The sequence below is a fragment of the Pongo pygmaeus genome, chromosome 19 (assembly GCF_028885625.2).
Source record: "Pongo pygmaeus isolate AG05252 chromosome 19, NHGRI_mPonPyg2-v2.0_pri, whole genome shotgun sequence".
In the NCBI taxonomy this organism is placed as follows: domain Eukaryota; kingdom Metazoa; phylum Chordata; class Mammalia; order Primates; family Hominidae; genus Pongo; species Pongo pygmaeus.
In genome coordinates, this window is record NC_072392.2 from 6426075 (window position 1) to 6433714 (window position 7640).

A 7640-nucleotide genomic window follows, 5' to 3' on the forward strand; every position below is an offset into this window, starting at 1 on the left:
TGCAGTAGCTCACGCCTATAATCCCAACACTTTGGGAGGCCGAGATGGGCAAAACACCTAAGTTCAGGAGTTCAAGACCAGCCTGCCCAACATGGTGACCAAAAATACAAAAATTAGCTGGGCATGGTGGTGGGCTCCTGTAATCCCAGCTACTCAGGAGGCTGAGGCAGGAGAATCACTTGAACCTGGGAGGCAGAGGTTGCAGTGAGCTGAGATCACGCCACTGCACTCCAGCCTAGGCAACGGAGCGAGACTCTGTCTCAAAAAAAATAAAAAAAAAAAAAAATTTTCATCTCTCTCCTCCATGTTTAAGTGCAGTGGTGCCCACCACAACCCTCCCAGAAGGCAGGGGAGAAGAGTGGGTTGTGTGAGCTGATGTCGGCATGTAAAGGCGTCCTGTGCAACAACAGAAATAAGTGTTGGTGCCCCCCAACCTCCACCCCACTATCACACATTCACATGATGAAAACTCCTAGTACAGCCCACCCTGCAGAGACGGAATCTGTGCCATTGACCCAGACCTGAAAGTGTGCTGTTGCTGACTCCTAAGAGAGGATCCCACACTGCGGGGAGCCCAGGCAGCTGCTGAATAAAAGCTAAGACAGTCATTGCGGGGAGCAAGCCTCTAAGAAAAGGTCATTCTGGGCCAGGCATGGTGGCTCACGCCTGTAATCCCAGCACTTTGGTAGGCCAAGCGGGCGGATCATGAGGTCAGGAGATCGAGACCATCATGGCCAACATGGTGAAACCCCATCTCTACTAAAAATACAAAAATTAGCTGGGCATGGTGGCGGGCGCTTGTAATCCCAGCTACTTGGGAGGCTGAGGCAGGAGAATCACTTGAATCCCGGAGGCGGAGGTTGCAGTGAGCCAAGATGGCGCCACTGCACTCCAGCCTGGACGACAGAGCAAGACTATGTCTCAAAAAAAAAAAAAAAAAAAGAGTCATTCTGTTCTTCCCTCCTTCTTACCGATTCCGGACTTTGTGAAAACCTTCAGATCTCTGCTGGCTTAAAGCTTGTAGGGGAGAAACCCCTTCACTTATTAGGAGGCCATTCCAGTTCTTTAACTCTACCAGCTGGGAAGCTCTTCCTGTTGCCTCTACTTGTCTCCTGCTGTACAGCAGCACGCTAAGAAAAATAACAACCGGCTGGGCGTGGTGGCTCACGCCTGTGATCCCAGCACTTTGGGAGGCCGAGGCAGGCGGATCATGAGGTCAGGAGATCGAGATCATCCCGGCTAACACGGTGAAACCCCATCTCTATTAAAAATACAAAAAAAATTAGCCGGGCGTGGTGGCGGGCGCCTGTAGTCCCAGCTACTCCAGAGGCTGAGGCAGGAGAATGGCGTGAACCCGGGAGGCGGAGCTTGCAGTGAGCCGAGATCACGCCACTGCACTCCAGTCTGGGCGACAGAGCGAGACTCCGTCTCAAAAAAAAAAAAGAAAAAAGAAAAGAAAAGAAAAGAAAAATAACAACCAGAAGAATAACAGGAATAGATATTTGCTGAGTGACTATTACGTGCCTGGAAGTGTTTTAAGTGCTTTTCACGTGTTTCCTCTTTGAATCCTTAGGAGGGATTTGAATCATTAGGAGGGAGGGATTCTCAGAACCATTCCCATTTTACAGATAAGGAAACAGGCTTAGAAAGGCCTCACAGCTAATAAGTGGAAAAGCAAGTATTTAGGTCACACAGCTAATAAGTGGTAGAGCAGGTATTCAAACCCAGTTCCTCTAATGTACACACTCCTGCCTTAGCCACGAGAGAAGACAGGAAAAAATAAGACAAAAACCAGACACACAAAACCAAGAGGCTGAGGTTCTGCCACTAAGTGCTGGTGCAACCTCAGGCAATTCACCAAAGCAAGCCCCTCCCTGTCTATACAGCGAGCCTGCTAGACTCACCGGTGTCCCCGAGCCTTTGCGGCTTGGCTGCGATCCTATGGTTTTCCTAATCCCTGTGCGAGGTGCCCTGACAAGTAGAGGGGGTGAGGGAGGAGCTGAGTTGGCAGGATTCTCCAGGGCCCAGAGGCAGCTGCCTTTGCCTGGGCAGGGCCTCCTGAGGCTATCAATGCCTCCCTCCTCTGTGGCTGCCAACCTACTATCCCGGGCAGATCTCCCAGGGCTGCTGGGGCTATCTATTCATATTGCAATTTGAATGCTTCTGGTCAGAATGACTAAAAGGCTGAATTTTACAAGGGTTTTGAAAGTGAATTGACTCCACTTATTAAAGATATACTAGATTACACGCTGAGTGAAAGGACACTCTGGGGACTCCAGGCATCGCAGCCTTTCACGAAGACGGAAACATCCCTTTTCGAGCCATTCCTGGTAAACCACAGTGGGAGACGTTGCACCAAGCAGGTGCCGATTAAATTACCGGCTGAAGGACACAGTCCATCAAAGAAACATCTCGGCCCAGAAGGGCCACTGGTGAATGAAGACGCAGTTCCAGAAATCCCCTCTGGTTGTTTTACATAAATCAGTTTCTAAAGGCAGGAAGGCAAAGGTGAAAAGTAAAATATTCCTGGGAAGCCCTGACTTCAGTCATGCAATTTATAAGGGGGAGAGAGGGAGAGAGGTGTGAGAGGTAGGGAAAGTGATGGACAGGGAGGCGCACACAACTGCTCTTTGTTTTCAGGTTCAGAGCACCTGGGGAGGGAGTCTCAATTGGGTGGGGGCTTCCTTTGTGCAGATGAGGAAGCAGAATAGCTGGAAGGATTTCCTGGACTTGGAACCTGGTGGCGGAGGAAGGCCCTCCTGAACCTGCTCACGGGATCCAACCCCAGCACCTCACTGTACTGATGGGGAAGCTCAGCGCTGGGTAATGGGGGTGGCGGGGGGTGGGGGGGTTCAAAAACAGGGCATTTGGTGGCACAACTGGAATTGAAAGAGTCCAGGCTCTTAACTCAAGGCTCTCTCTTCCCACTCTCCCATGGAGATGTAGGCAGCTGTCCCTGGCTTGTGTCTGTAAGTCTTTCCTCTCTCTCTGTGTCCTCCTGAGAAGCATTCCCTTCCACCCACCGCTGTCAAGAGAAGCAGCAGCATGTAGCAGGTACACAGACCGCAGTTGCTTGCAGATGTCATAGAAGGTCCGGGCGATGTGTATGCAACACCGGTTGCTTCCCTTTGTAAGTAACAGACACAGATTCAGTCTCTCCGAAGCAGAAAGGGAGTTTATTGGCAGGCTATCAGGGTCTCAGAGAATCAGAGGAGCCTGCAGGGATAGGCTTGAAAAGCAGATGGGGCCAGGCACGGTGGCTCACGCCTGTAATCCCAGAACTTTGGGAGCCCCAGCTGAGCGGATCACTTAAGGTCAGGAGTTCGAGACCAGCCTGGCCAACATAGTGAAACCCCATCTTTATTAAAAAAGTAAAAGAAAATAAAATACAAAAATTAGCTGGGTGTGATGGTGCATGCCTTTAGCCCCAGCTACTCGGGAGACTGAGGCCAGAGAATCGCTTGAACCTGGGCGGCAGAGGTTGCAGTGAGCAGAGATCATGCCACTGCTCTCCAGCCTGGACAACAGAGCAAGACTCTGTCTCAAAAATGAAAAAAAAAGAAAAGCAGATGGGAACTGAGGCTGCTGGAGGAGGCCAAGAACTTTCTAGAAAGCACAGCAGTCACCTTTTAGCAGAAGGACTTTAGTCTGATGGCCACTCTCTTCGCTGTAGACACCAGCCCCTGAATGAATGGGTTCTAAAGAAACATCAGTTTTGAATCACTCATTCCAGCCAAGCATGATTAGCCAAACCTGGGACATGCATGCCCCAGCTTCCAGGTGTGGGAGACAAAGATTGAAGGGTCCTGTCTTGGGAGGCAGGGCCCTGTATCCACATAACCATATTCCAAGGGCATGGAGAGTGCAATAGACTTCTGAGGGTTGGACAATTCTCATGAGGGATTGCATCATGAATTCTAAATGACTTCAACAGTAGGGGCTGTGTCATCACATCTACCCAGCAATCCCCGCAGAGCTCACCCCGAGACCCTGCCTAAAGTTAAGGGTTCCAGAAACCTTCTGAAGGGTGCAGCTGCCTTTGTTTAGGGTTGTGTCAGCGAGGGACTTTTCGGCCACCTGTGATGGGCACTCCTCTCGGCATGAGGACATGAGAGCATCCTCTGCAGGAAACTGCATAGAAGGGGCTGGGGGGTCTCCCAGATCGATCCCTCCCCCTCTCCCAGGGAGGAAGAGGCTGCTGGTCCTCCCGTAGTGCTTTTCTGTTGGGGCTGCTGCACGCTGTGTGCTTTTCAATGTTTCGGCATTGCAGTATTTCATACTTCGGAAGTAAGAACAACCATGATTTTCAGAGTTCTATTTCTTGACATTCTATTTCAAGCTGTAGAAAGTAATACTTAACAAAAGCCTTCTGAGCCTAAGATGCAGTGAGGCTCCACTTGGGGAAGTGGCTTTCTGCTCCCCTCCGTACACAGAGGGGAAGAGTTATTGGACATTCCTGGGGTGGGGGGATGAGGTTTTCTGTTTTGGTTTGTTTGGGGTTTTTTCATGCATCAAAAAGGGAGCACAGGCTTAAAAAGCAAGAGGAAATAGTGATGCAGCTGAATGAGCACCAGACTGGGAATCAGAGGACCGTAGGTCTAGTCCCAGTTTTGCTTCTGATTTCCTGTGAGACCTGTTTCCACTCTGGGTTTTTGCTCTCATTCACAGAAAAAGAGGTAGTAAATCCTCTGCCTGCCTCAGAGATTGGAAAGTGCATTGTGACGAGGACACTGCAGTGTACATGAACTGTTCCAGATAGTTGTTTTTGGTTTTTGTTTGTTTGTTTGTTTGTTTTGAGATGGAGTCTCACTCTGTCTCCCCGGCTGGAGTGCAGTGGCGCGATCTCGGCTCACTTCAACCTTCGCCTCCCGGGTTCAAGTCATTCTCCTGCCTCAGCCTCCTGAGTAGCTGGGACTACAGGCATGCGCCACCATACCTGGCTAATTTTTGTATTTTTAGTAGAGATGGGGTTTCACCATGTTGGCCAGGCTGGTCTTGAGCTCCTGACCTCGTGATCCACCCACCTCGGCCTCCCAAAGTGCTGGGATTACAGGCATGAACCACCGCCCCCAGCCGCTATGTGTGTGTCTTTATTGAAGAAAGGGTCCACAGCATTGTTCAGGTTTTTAAAGGGGTCCTGCCTGACTCTTCAAAATAGCAAGAACTGCAGTTTTAGTCAAGTCCTTTGTTCGGATGGGAAACAGGCCCCCTAAGTCAGTGTGAGGAGCCTGGGGCTTTCATGCCTAAAGCTGTGAACAATTATCTGAGTTAATTAAAAGCTTTGGCAGCCAAGCCAGCAGCCCCCGCCCTCATGCCCAGGTGGCCTCTGTCACACATGCTGCAGGTCACAAGTGATGCATGCCAGCCCGAGGCCCCAGCCCGGAATGGGGAGCCCACTACTTGCCCCTCCAGAGGCTAGACCACGATCAGCATGGACAGAAAGAACCCAGGCCCCCAGGCCCCCAGGCCCTGCCCGGATTGTCCTCGCAAAGACCCAGCCGCCCGGTAGGCCCCGCGTCTGTTTCAAATCCCATGCCTGGGATTTCTTTTTGACATTAAAGTAAATGTTGGCCAGAGAGCCATCTACAAGGGTGACGAAGGCTGCTGGCTTCTCATTAGAGGGCTGGGAGGAGATTCTGCAGGTCTCTGAGGACTGCCAAGACTCCTTCATCACACTGAGCAGATATAAAATCCACTACCAAGAGCTAATAAATGTGGGGAGGCCGGCAGAGGACATGCCCGCCTAGCTGGGAGGGCACCCACTCAGGCCAAGAACAGCAGGCTCTCCAGGCACAGCCGCTTGCCCTCCGATATTTACCCCTCCTGCACGCACCTCTCTCGGAGTCCCATTGTTCTCGATTCAATCATTTGGGCACCAATTCTGTTTCTCTTTGACTATAAAAGCCCATGCCTGCAGACCTCTCTGCACATTTATTGTGCGGCTGGAATTTATGACGGATTGGTTTTCAGAGGAGGGATTGATTAAATACAGATGGAGCACTTGGCAAGGGCCTGGGGCTCCCGGTAGACTCCCCATTTAGAAACAGAATAAAGATTAGGAAGCGTGAGCAAGGGCAATCCGAGGTAAGTCTTGCTTTCAAAGGGGCGGGGGGGAGGACAGGATGGGGGAAGCTGTCTATTCCTACTCAACAGCATCTTCTTGAAGCTGGACAAAATTCCTTGCCTGGTGGAGTAATGAGCTTTTGAGGCCACTCCTCAGTGCCTCCAATGCATTCAGCCTCCTCGGGTACAGGGTGCTTTCCTGCTCACCTGCGTAGGGCTGAGATGGCAGTGTGGACCTCTCAGTTCTGGTAAATACTGCCAGCACCTTTGCTGTCTAATCACACTGTGTTCACACCTATGTCCCCCACTTTCAAGACTTCACGCTTTGGAAGAACATCAACTATCTTTCAAGGCCTAATTCAAATGCCACCTCCTCCATGAAGACCATCAAAACCACAACCCTCACTCAGTAACGGTGAATCACCCCTTTCAATGTACAACCACAGTACGCTAGCTTCCCTCTCCTCCTGCTTTGTTTTTATTCTGCTTTGAAAAGGTCTGTGTCTAAACTCTCTTTGCATTTTTTTTTTTTTTTTTTTTTGAGACAGAGTCTCACTCTGTCGCCCAGGCTGGAGTGCAGTGGCATGATCTAGACTCACTGCAACCTCCACCTCCCAGATTCAAGTGATTCTCCTGCCTCAGCCTCCTGAGTAGCTGGGACTACAGGCATGTACCACCATGCCAGGCTAATTTTTGTATTTTTAGTAGAGACGGGGTTTCACCATGTTGGCCAGGCTGGTCTCGAACTCCTGACCTCAAGTAATCCGTCCGCCTCGGCCTCCCAAAGTGCAGGGATGACAGGCATGAGCCACTGCGCCCGGCCTCTCTTTGCATTTCTGTAGTATGTAGTGAACCTTAAATGAATGGTAATGCAAATTGAAAACTGTCTATGACGAGGCATGCTGCTTTTTATATGTGCAGTGGCAGTTTGTGCCTGTCTAGCGTCAACTCCCTCTGCTCAGGTAACAGAGCCCCCATCTTCCTCGGGGGAACTGCCTGCCCCACGTTCAGTCCCTGTAGCTGAGATGATGCTGATCCATCCCCTTTTCCGACATATGATTCCCATTTGACCAATCAGAGCACAGGGATTTGATGGGAGATGGACTTGTTACTCAAGGTGGGCCAATCAGAGGCAGAGAGCAGTAACCCAGGGGCACTGGCTGGCCCTCTTAGGGATCACAGGCTCTTCTTTTCTGCTGTGATTGCTAAATAGAAAGAACATCAGGCTGAGGTTGCTGGGCCCATCTTGCCACCTCGTGTGGAGAGGCTGCCTGAGAATGCTGCCTTTGGGAGAAAGGTGAGGAAACTAGACAGGAGCGCTGGGGATGCTGGCTTTGCGGAGGCTGGCCTGGGTGCGGCAGAAAGTCATCTGGGGAACAGCACTGCATGGGCACAGCCGGCCCAGAGACAGCCCAGGCTAGGGCTGGTACCGGCACGTCCAATTCACAGTCACCTGGCACAAGTGGGCAAGGCCACAGGTGAGACTACAGCACAGCGTGCGGCCGATGCCTGACTTGTGCCTTCAGAGCAGAGCCCCAGCTCCTGGCAGGAGACTCTGAGACGGTGGGGGTGGGGGG